This window comes from Mirounga leonina, unplaced genomic scaffold (assembly GCF_011800145.1).
Source record: "Mirounga leonina isolate KUSES-001 unplaced genomic scaffold, KU_Mleo_1.0 Mir_199, whole genome shotgun sequence".
NCBI classification, from domain to species: Eukaryota; Metazoa; Chordata; class Mammalia; order Carnivora; family Phocidae; genus Mirounga; species Mirounga leonina.
In genome coordinates, this window is record NW_023270498.1 from 1,958,857 (window position 1) to 1,970,912 (window position 12,056).

Consider the following 12,056-nt stretch of genomic DNA (forward strand, 5'->3'; position numbering starts at 1 on the left):
GAGATGCCGGCCCGCCGCTCCCCGGGGTCCCCCTGCTTCTTCCCAGCTTTGCCCTCTCCCTGCAGGAAGTGCGGGCTGACTGTGTGCAGCCAGATGGGCATGTGGAGTCCCAGGTGTGGAAACAGCCCCGTGCTCAGAAGGGCACCTGGGACCCCACACGAGAGGCTGTCTCCCCTTTGCGACTGCAGGTTAAAAAGGCTGGGAAAACAGCGTGCACAAGAAATGTTCATGTGCAGAGGGAGACCGATGGAAATGCAAACTATCAGAGCAGGACAAGGAGGAGCAAAGCATGGGGTCATCAGACGCTGAGGCAGCTCCTCCATGAGAATGATTCCAGCATGGCTGAAGTCGACGCTGTAACAGGGGTCGTAGGAGTAAGACTGGGTATCAGGGAGTCCACAGGTTGGATCCTATAATCCCCACGGACGCCCCCCTGACAGAGGCAATTCACTGAACCGCTAACTTCAATCCCTACCTTGCCCAGCGCTTACCATGCGTGTGGACCCCCCCCCCCACACACACACCCCGTAAACGGTGGAGCCGAACAACACAAAGGGGAAGATGTACAATGAGGGCGGGTGGTAAACGTAAGACTGAGTGTGGAGTTACATGCTAGACAGCAAGGATCCCATTCCAGAAAAGACAGATGCGGGACACCTGGGTGGCTCAGTCAGTTAAGCGTCCGACTCTTGATTTCGGCTCAGGTCGTGATCTCAGGGTTGTGAGATCGAGCCCCGTGTCGGGCTCTGCACTCAGTGTGGAGCCTGCTTGAGATTCTCTCTCCCTCTCTCTCAAAAAAGGAAAGAAAGGACAGATTCATGTTGAATGCAAACGGCAGGTGAGTTTTGGCTGGAGCCACAGTGAGAGCCCCCTGGAGGTGTGCTGATTGGGCTCAAACCTTATCTTGCCTTCCAAGAACCAAATGAATGAGGTCACTTTGTTTGGATAAATACCCAGTAGGGTTAATACCGGATCACATGGTATTTCCATTTTTCGTTTTTTGAGGACCCTCCATACTGTTGTCCAGAGCGGCTGCCCCAGTTTGCATTCCCACCAAAGTGGGAATGTTCCCACAGTTGTCCCCCTTTCTCCGCATCCTGGCCAACACCTGCCGTTTCTCGTCTCTTTGATACTAGCCATTCTGACAGGTGTGGGGTGGTATCTCATTGTGGTTTTGATCTGCATTTCCCTGATGAGGAGTGATGATGAGCATCTTTTCATGTGTCTGTCCCCCATTTATATCTTCATAGGAAAAACGTGTATTCCGGTCATTGGCCCATTTTCTTAATCAACTTAGCTGTTTTTTTGGCGTTGAGTTGTTCTTTATATATTTTGGATACGACCTCTTATTAGACACAGCAAAATACTAATTTGAAAAGCTGTATGCAGCTCTACGCTTATTGCAGCCAAGATATGGAAGCAGCCCCAGTGTCCACTGGTTGATGAACGGATAAAGAAGTGTATACACACACACACAGAGACACACATGGAATATGTATGGAATATGACTCAGGTGCAGAAAAGAATGAAATCCTGCCATTTGCAGCAACATGGATGGACCTAGAGAGTATTATGATGCATGAAATGACTCAGACAGAGAAAGACAAACACCGTACGATCTCACTTACATGTGGAATCTAAAAAACAAAGGCACAAACAAAAAGCAGAACCAGACCCGTAAGTACAGAGAAGAAACGGATGGTTGCCCGGAGCGGGGAGAGGGGGCAAATGGGTCAAGGGGAAGGGGAGGCATGGCTTCCAGGGACGGAGTGAACAAGTTACGGGACGAAAGGCACAGAACAGGGAACACAGTCAGTGGTGAGGTGACAGTAAGTACAGATACCGCGGTGAACACGGCGTGCGTAACGTATGGACCTGTTACATCTCTCTACATCTGAAACCAATGTAACATGGCACGTTGACTACATTCCATAAAAAAAAAATTAAATGATTTAAATAAATGAAGTCATCCCAGGCTGCCCTACTGGCTGGACGCCCCCTTCGTTCTGGACGACCGATGCCTCTCGCCCACTGCCCCTGGCCGGGCACTCGGACCTTCCTCTCTGATCCTGTACCACATCGTCCGTCACCCTGCACGTGGACCGGACGTGGACCAGACAGGGACCAGACACAGACTTAGACGTGGACCGGACACGGACCGGACACCCACTGTGTCCACTCCCAAACCGGTTCTGGCCAGATGCACTGGCGGCTGTCACCGCAGAGTCTAACAAAATACCACACAAACCGACAACTCATGAGCCTAAAAAGGGCAGAAATCTGCTCCAGCTCTGAAGGCGTGTCCGGTTCCTGGGAGAGCAGGGCCCCAGCGCCCTGGCTCCTCCAGACCCCACAGGACAGCTGCAGGACGGGGCAAACCCAGAGCACAGGGGAGGTCGGCCGTCCCATCAAGCTTTCACAACACTCGGAGGTGGCCAAACGGGGAATTTCAGAGGGTGTGCTGAGAGCAGGGGAACCCCAGCCGCAGGACGGGACGCCAAGACAGACGGACACAGCCGTCCGTTTCAGACGCAAGGAAGTGTGAAAGTGAGTGAGGCTTAGCATTTCGCAAGGCCACAGGCATTTCAATTCAACAACCACCTACAGATCCCAACCATTTTTTAATTTTTATTTTTTTAAGATTTTATTTACTTGTCAGAGAGAGAGAGGGAACACAAGCAGGGCGAACAGCAGAGGGAGAGGGAAAAGCAGACTCGCCACCGAGCAGGGAGTCTGATCCCAGGACCCCGGGATCATGACCTGAGCCCAAGGCAGACGCTTCACTGACTGAGCCGCCCAGACGTCCCAGATCCCGACTATTTAAAAGGACAGGCTGACCGAGTGAGAAGCGGGTGGACAGCGTGTGACACGTGACTGTCACCATCCTAGGGAGAATGACACAGATCCCAGCAGCACGCACCCACACTCAGTCCAGCCCAGGGGCAGAAGCCTGCTGGGCGGGGACCCTCCCGAACCCACTGGGGTTCGAGACGGAGTGGAGGACCAGGCTGGGCACGGTGGGGCACGCAGCAGGGCTGGGACTCGGGATCCCGGGGAGCTCTTCCGGTGCCACAGTAACAGCCTCCTTCCCTACTCCCTGGCACCCCAAAACACCACGGGAACTGCCCACCACAGGCTCACGGGGAGGCGGCGAACGTGGGCTGGAGTCCACGCTCTCTGATGGGCAGGTCAGGGGTAAAGGGAGTTCTCAGGCGCCAACACAGCAACGGAACGGCCTGAGGACCCACCATCAACACCTTATCAGTGCCCTCGAGTCTTGCTATTGCAGGTCGTGAGGTTGTCACCGTCACCGTGAGCACCGGCCGCACAGCTTTCGTGTGCTTAGAGCACCAGACACACCCACGCGCACGTGGTTCCATTTCCAAGTGAAACCACCGACAAAAAGCACAGAAATGCAAAAGTGCGTGTCCCTGCACACACCTCGGGAAGGACAGGTGTTCACACGGAGCGGGAGGGCTGAGGGGACGCCGCCCGGGGTCCGCCTCAGCTGCGGATGTGCTCGGCGGGTCCTGCGCGTGTCCACGGGTGACCCTGGACGCACAGGGACGGCGGGTTTGGGATGACAAACACATTCTAGCAAGGTCACAGATGTACACACACAAAACCAACAAATAAGGAGGCTGGACCGCAACTGAATCGATAGGAACCCGTCGATCGTTCGTCTCGGCTTCACGCCAGAAACATCTGGAAAACCTGCCCATTCTAATGGCCCCAGACAGCACACCTGACATAGTAATGTTCCAGAAGGAATCACAACCACAGTCTCGTCCAGTCGTATTTTTAAGCGTGTGGCCCTGTCTCTTTACGCGGAGGGACGCCTTACGCTCCTGGAGGGCGCTAAGCCTCAGGGCGCCTTCCTCCTCGCCCGAGGAAGGTCAAGGCCGTGGTAGAGACGGGAGGGCACCTTGTCTTCCAGCGCTCTGGCCCCCGGGGAAGGCAGACACGAAGCAAGCACTTCTGTACGGAAAGCACTGTATCAACCCCGTGTCATGTGCTGATGAACTCAGCAGGTTTTCAGCAAAACTTCATCATGCGGACTGGTCTTTCAGGATGTCAGCCGTCCACCCAGAACGCCACAAGGAAGATGCTCGGGCAAGCCTGATTAGCTCATGGAAAACCAGGGGAACGCCTGCGGGCCGGTCCTAGGGTAATTCGACACAGTTCCTGGCCAGCCCCGAAGCCCTGAGCTCTGTGCTCCCACTTCACCTGCATCCTGACCCGGCGCCGAGCTCCAGATGCCGCCTGCTCTCCACCGCCCACCCCACCCCTCCCTCGACCGTCACAACACGAGCCCCACACATCCCTTCGCTCCCTCTGCAAACATGTCAGCAGGCATCCTCAGAGGAGAAACCGGGTTTTAAAACTACAAGAAAACACCACTACCATGAGCAGTGACTCCTTAATACCACCACGTCGCTAGTCAACGTTCAAATTTCCCTGTCTTACAAGCTTTTTGGGTTTCTTTTTTGTTTTGTTTTTCTTTTTTACAGTCAGATCGTTGGAATCGAGTTCCAAATAAAGTCTGATGATGTTTACCTAACATCTCTTCGGTTCCTGAAAATAGAGATCCTTCCTCCTCCTATGGTGTTTTTGGAAATGACTGACATGCTTTTTGCCCAGCCAAACTCCCCCCACCCGCCCGGGGATTTCACTGACCCCTCTGGAAGGCTTCCATGGGGCTCGGACCCCGTGCTTCCTGGAAGCCGTGGATGGGTCTGGGCTCAGGGTGGTTCTGGTCTGATTTCAGGCCTCCCGTGAGGCCCACACGCGCGGCCAACTTCCCTGGAGGAGGCACATGACCCTACCAGCTTCCTTCTGTGACCCAGGAGGTGACGGAGGGTCACGGCTGTTCGGGTACTTGCGGTCTGCAACTTGGCACATTTTAACTCCTTCATTTTCTCGACATTTGCGGGCCAGAATTCCTCCTTACACAGAACTTTTCCTCTTGGTCTATTTTTAACCCGGAGGTACAGGCTGTGCAAGAAAAGAGGATTAAAAGCTTGTTTCTCTTTATTTAACAATTTTTCAGAATGAATCAGTTCCCTAGCATCCCTTGACGGCAACTAACAAAGTTTCGGGCTTGGGTTGGGTTTTCATGTTTTTATTTTTTATTTATTTTTTGTTAAGTAGGTGCTTTATTGGGGCACCTGGGTGGCTCAGTTGGTTAAGCGACTGCCTTCGGCTCAGGTCATGATCCTGGAGTCCCGGGATCGAGCCCCGCATTGGGCTCCCTGCTCGGCGGGGTGTCTGCTTCTCCCTCTGACCCTCCTCCTTCTCATGCTCTCGGTCTCTCATTCTCTCTCTCAAATAAATAAATAAAAATAAAATCTTTAAAAAAAAATAAAAAAATAAAGTAGGTGCTTTATTTAAAGTCTGTAGCAGAGGGGCACCTGGGTGGCTCAGTCGTTAAGCGTCTGCCTTCGGCTCGGGTCATGATCTCAGGGTCCTGGGATCGAGCCCTGCATCGGGCTCCCTGCTCAGTGGGGAGTCTGCTTCTCCTTCTCCCTGTGGCCCTCCCCAAGACTCATCCTCCCTCTCTCAAATACATAAAATCTTAATAAATAAAGTCTGTTGCAGAGATCAGAAAGCGACATCTGAACCCAAAATCACAAAGCCGACAGCCCTTACAATGGGATTCAGGCCCGCATCTGACTGGTCCTCAAGCATCTACCGTCCAAGACTCCGTTCAATCCCGAGGACGGGCCACTGCGCTTGCCACGTGGCTGGACACACGGGTGGAGGGCCAGCGCGGGGACTATGCCCGGTCACAAGCCTGTCCCCAAACTGGAACGAGCCCCAGGCAGCCACGTGGGACTTTCCTTATTCTCTCTGTACAAGGGGGCCTCCGGAGGGGACACGGTTTCCGCCAAGGACGAAACTTTCTCCCTTTTGTTTTACAGAATTGTTTACTTTAAAAAAAAAAAAAAAAGAATTTATTTATTTATTTGAGAGAGAGAGAGAGCACAGAGGGAGAGTGAGAGGGAGAAGCAGGCTCCCCGCAGAGCAGGGAGCCCGATGTGGGCCTTGATCCCAGCACCCTGGGATCATGACCTGAGCTGAAGGCAGATGCTGAACCAACTGAGCCGCCCAAGCGACCTACAGAATTGTCTCCTGATGCTCGAAGGGAAATAAACGTGGCAAACAAGGAAGGCTGCCTGCTGGAAGGACCCCCGGGGGAGGAAGATGATGTGACCACAGTGGAGAGGCCAGAACTGGCCTGGCTTCTGATATTCAGGACGCAGACGCCCCGCCGCCCACACGCAGGACGCGCCTCGAATAAATGGGGGAGGCCTCCCAAAAGCTCAGAGGCACTTGGGGAGACCCGAGGAAAACCGTGCCTGAGGCTCCTGGCTCTCTAAACAGAGACTCTCCAAGCGAGGCCGGGACGCCCCAGATACCACACCAGCCAAGCTGACACCCACATGTGCTGATAAGAAAACAGGAGTGGGGACCCCAGGCCACGGAGAACCCGGGGAGGAGTCGGATTCCAGAACCCTGGGTCCCCAAACCGGCAGCCAGGGTCCCTCTCCCGCATAGACTTACATTTTTTCAGGGGGCTGGGGGGGGCGGGGGGCCGGGGATGCTGTCAGGTGCTTTTTTTTTTTTTTAACGATGACCCTCTTGCAGGTAAAAATGCACTCAGGCAGGGGCGCCTGGGAGGCTCAGTCAGTTAAGTGTCGGCCTTCGGCTCAGGTCATGATCCCAGGGTCCTGGGATCGAGTCCTGCATCGGGCTCCCTGCTCGCGGGGAGCCTACTTCTCCCTCTCCCTCTCCCCCTGCTTGTGTTCCCTCTCTCGCTGTCTCTCTCTCTGCCAAATAAATAAATAAAATCTTAAAAAAAAAAAAAATGCACTCAGGCAACAGAAGCCCTATCAGAACAACGTCTCTCCTGACGCAAACTCTGTCCTAACTCAGGGCATTCAAAAATAAGGGCTCAGCTTCCCCTGCCACAGTTAACTGCGATGTCCCCCCGATTCCCACATACCCACCAGCTTCAAGGGTCCTCCCCACATTCACAACCTGTGATTGCTATAAAATCCACGCCACCAGAGCGGGAAAAAAATGGCACGCTACCAGAACTCTCTCTGGCAGATTCCAGTCTTTGGACCTGGGGACATTCATTCACTGGAAAACATTTGCCACGGCCCTTGCCTGGGAGATGCCTAGAGTGCGGTGAACGCTGGCTGGGGGCTCCTCTGTCAAGCCCGAGTGGCAGCCCGAAGCCCATCACACAGTCAGAGGCCCGGGTGGTGGGTGCTCAGCTCCCTGAGCCCGTGTGCACCACGTGGCTGGCCGTGGACATGCCAAGGAACAAACACGGGCCAGCCTTCACCGGGGTGACCGGCCCGCAGCCAGCGTGGCTGTTAATCATTAGCCAGGCTCCCCGCCGGAGGTAGCTGACACCAGGCCAACCTGGCCCCTGCTGTGTGTCCCTCACCTGTGCCTGGCCCACCAGCAACATCTAGCTCGGCCCTGCTTCCAATCCAGGCTTACCGGGTGAGGCTCAGCACGGGAGGGGGGGTTTTCTCTTAATTCGTGCAGGGCCGCCCCTCTTTCTCAAAGGGCCTGTGAACCGAGGCTCCTGTTTGTCCACCTGCAGCTCCCACGTGGGAGACGCGCACCGGACCGCCTTTCCCAGAAACGAGGGCAGTCTCTCCCTGCCAAGGTTGAAAAAGCTGAAGGCCCGCATGTTATTTTAGGTGCAGGAGGGAACGGTGAAATCAAAGCAAGTGTGGACCAAAGTCTGGCCTGTGGTTAGAACGGGGTGGGGCAGGGGCCCCGGATTTCCGGAGAAATCTACCTACGCACCAGGTTTTGGAGATGGCCCAGGGGAGGCTCTCTCCGCAGCGGCAGAGGCCTGGGGCAAAGGTCAACGCAGGAGGGTCCCCCCCAACCCGGTCAGCAGCGCAGGCTTCGAAGGCCTTCCCTGGAAAGCTCCGGGGGCCTTGGGTTCCCAGCCCTGCCCGATCCCCAAGCCCCCTCAGAACCAGAGCGCCTCCTTCAAACAATTTCCACAAACAGCCTCCCCCATTCCTCTGCACGTCTGGTATGTCTGTCCAGCCCGTGGGTCTGTGTCAGGGCCCAGAGGCCACAGCCAGCCCCGCCGAGCGCCACTGAGTGCGCTTATGCCCCAGGATGGCCCCATCACAGGTCTGTGGCCGGACCCAGTCCCAGAAGTGCCGGGGGAGGCGGTGGGGGGCTGAGGCAGGCATGCTAAGCAACATGAAGGAGGTAGAGAGAGGGACCCCATGCACTGCTCCCCTGGGAAGCCACGCAGACACGAAGGCCACGGGGCCGCGAGCCCTCGGGAGGCTGCGGGAGGGTCCCCTCTCCAGCCGCTGCCTCCCGTCCCTAAGCCACATCCTCCGCTCTGCTCGCAAGGACACGAGTCCAGCCTGACCTCCCTCCCCGCATCCGCATTCCAAACTCAGCCACATCCCGGGTTTCTGGCAGATGGGAATCTGGGCGGCACACGGGGCATCACCCCCACCCCGCAGGTGTCCACTCCATGTCTGTGCCGCATCTCAGAAGCCCGTTGGGATCGGTGCGTGAAAGTGGCCCAGGGGCTGCCCCCATCCACACTTGCTTCACTCCCTTCAAGAGCAGGTCGTCAGAGGGGGTGAAATGCACCATTAAGAGGGAATCTGAGCGAAGTTTGGGATCCTGGCTTCCAACGCCGTCACCCGGGGCCCGCACACCTTAATTCAGATCCCAACCTTCACAAAGGACCCTGAGGACCGAGGGAAGCAGAGCAGTCACCAGCTCTGCCCCGGCGCCGGGAGCCCAGCCTGCATCCAGATCGGGGCCACAGGGAACCTCGGAAACACGGCTCCACTTGGGTGCATTCAGCGTTACTTGAACACTCCCCACTCTGCCTCAAGTCATAACACCGGGACCCTCTGCCTCTGTGCTTGCTGAGAAGACACAGAGCCAGGCACGGCCACTGACGCAGCACCAGGGAAAGGCAGCCTGAGGTTCTGAGGAGCAATGGCAGGTGCTCCAGCAACCTTAGGGAGAGGATGAGGACACCAGAAGCGCCAGCCTCACACCCGCCCCCTGTCCATCTGTGCGGTCCTGGCCTGCCCTGGCCCGATTCCTGGTGTGCTCACCAGGTCTCAGTTTCCCTTGCGCCATCCATTCCACATGTCCCTTTAAAAGGGGATCCTCCGGGGGCTCCTCTGACGCCCCATTGCTGAACCAGAGTATGGCTCTTGGATCACTGAAGTTTCAAGGTGAAAGTCTGGGAATGCAGCATCGTGTATGTTTTTATTTCTGGGTCTCACTTGGCTTTTACCAAAACCATAGGTGGTTAGGTTTGCGCAAGTGGAAGGCTCGACTACGATCTGGCAGGACTCCTGAGACTTTTCTCTGCTTCCTGAAGATCGGAGGGTTATAGAACAAGGATGTTTGCAAGTCTCTGCTGCCTGAAGCAAGGGAATGTCACTGGGACAAGGTGAAGCATCTCGTGTGAGATGCTCAGACCCGGGCAGGCCAGCTGTGGGTGCAGACACAGCACCCGGAGTTTGTGACTTCCAGAAACAGAAGCGATCACTCGGCTAAGACCCTGCTGTGCTGGGGCAGATCTGCATCTGTGTTCTGTTAGGTCCCGCAGCGTGGGAACAGTCCATGAGCAGGAATACTCCGCATCCAACCAAAGAGCTGCACTTACTGAGGACAAGCAATTCGCACAGAGGCCGCCGTGGACCGGAGCCGGCGGCAGAGGCCGGGCTACTCCAGGCGCCCCACTGAACCTTCTAGGCCAGGCCCCCCACCCAATATTTGACAGGTGGAAAGCCTGAACTCTGTCTTCGCTACCTAATTCTGCAGTCAGGTAAAGGGAGTACCGTTAAAGGGGATTCGTTTCCATCCATCTCAAACCTCCAAGTGTCCCATTCGGTGGGCAGTCTTTCGGAAATAATCCAATGCCTTTGGGAGACCCCGTCACGGCCCCCAGTAAGGAATGTGCCCTCAATAGTCACAGTGCCCTTGTGTTAACCTCACCACTCATGATCACTTCCTCCAGCTTGGTGAGTTTAAGCAAACCAAGGCTGAACGAGGTCCCAACGACCCACGCGCACGCCCAGGTGCAGCTCACGGGGCCCAGTCTGGAAACTCTGGCCTCGGTCTGTGTAACCTGACGCCTAATGTCACCTGCGTCAGAAACCACCCATTGTCTTCACCTTCATTAGACAAAGAGTACAGCCCGGAGGAGCTCCCTGAACAGGCGACTCGAATTTCAGAAGCGAGTCTAGGCCACGCCTCCTCCAGCGGGAGAAACCACAACAGCCACGCAGAAACAAGCCAGGGTGAGCGCCGGCAGCCAGGTGAGGGCTCTGTGCAGCCCGGAGTGGCCGCACGCATGGCCACCGCCAGGTGGGGACACGGCCTCTTGCAAGGACGGAGGCCACTCTCAAAGAGTGAACTTCTCCAACACAGGGCCACCACGCTGGCTGCTCGCAAGGCCGCTGTGTGCTACCCGGGACCCCTGGCCACGCGGGGGTTCCACACCCGCCAGACTGAAGGGTGTCCCCCTGAAAGCCACACCTGCACCAATGCGGGTCCGCTCCTGCGCTGGTATGAATGTGCCCTCCTGGATGGACAGACAGGCAAGGAAGGACAGGATGGAAGGCCCCAGCGATGTTCTGCCTGAAGCACCAGTTGGTGCCGGGACGCACGTCCAGCCCTCCGTGAGGCCGGCCGCAAGCAGGCCCGCAAGCCCCCTGCCGGCTGGGGCTCCCTCGCCGTGTCCCGGGGCGGGGGCTCAGGAGGAACAGGTCCCCTGGGGGTCTGTCCCGGCACCTTCACCCTCGCAGAGCATATGGCGCGCTCTGGAACCGATCAAACCGGTTCTCCCCGACCAGATGGCAAGAGAACAATGGTTAAAACCAAACAAACCGGCGCAGGCCGCGGGCACCGGGGGACCTCGACTGCCCCCTCGCATCCGCCCAGCGAAGAATAAGGCTCTTCCTCACCCGGTGCCGTGGCCAGCGCCCACACCGTCCACGCGCTATTCCATCCGCTCCTCACGGCGCCTGCCGGGGAGGTGGCAGCGTCCCCACGGACGGAGGAGGCACGTGGGGCCCAGGTGCAAGAGGGCTCCGTGCGAGGTCACGCGGGTCTCCAGGTATCGTCACCTGGATGGACCCCGACCTGACGCTGGCGCCAAGCTCGCAATCACCAACATGCTCTGCACCCGTGTGTGCGTGTGAGCACGCGTGGTTGATACGCACGCACACGCGCATCTGCAAAAACACTGCGAACAGAGGCACAACTCGGCCTGGGAGGACCCGACCGCCGCTCCCATCACGAGTGATCCGCTACCCGGAAAAACCGAAGCACCTCCCTGTCGTGACCCAGCAGACCCTGCTCCACAGGGGCCGTCCCGGCGTGACACCAACAGACAACAAAGCCACAGACATGCTTCTCGATCCTCAGAGCCAGAAAAAGCCAGACGAGGCTGCCCTCCAGAGCGGCGCCAATCTGCCCCAGGAACAGACCCGGCAGCTCACAGTGGGAAGGAGCCGAGGTGAGGCTCTTCCAGAACCTCTTGGAAGGGCTCCCGGCCCTCGGGACACCTGCAGAGCTGGTGAACGCCCCGTCGGGGAGAGGCCCCGGAGCTGGACGGAGCAGACGGCGGTCGGGTCAGATGCACAGAAGGGGGTGCTCGTGGCGCACAGCCGACAGCCTGAGGCGGACGGGAAGGAGGCCGCCTGCTCCCACACCTGAAGACTGATGAGTCACCACGAGCATGAGACAGCACGGAGTGGGAGGGCCACGGGCACACAGAGGACACGGGGCCTAGGGATGCGTGGACTGGCCAAAGGGCACCTGCCATCCGAATGCTGCTGGTCACTTTCCCATTTATGAGCAAGGCCTCCTTGGGGAAGGTGTTCGTGAGACCTACCTCCACAGATGCCCTGTGACACGGGAGACACAGGACCACGCTCCACACAGACACCCTGCGACATGGGAGCCACGGGACCACGCTCCACACAGACGCCCTGCCACATGGGAGCCACGGGACCACGCTCCAC

General features: G+C 57.2%; 1 protein-coding gene across 1 annotated transcript in view; it reads right to left on the reverse strand.

Annotated features, from left to right (window-relative positions):
- Positions 1-12,056, reverse strand: part of TNS3 (tensin 3) — a 173,628-nt gene that overhangs the window by 123,839 nt on the left and 37,733 nt on the right. The gene's annotated exons all lie outside the window — the stretch shown is intronic.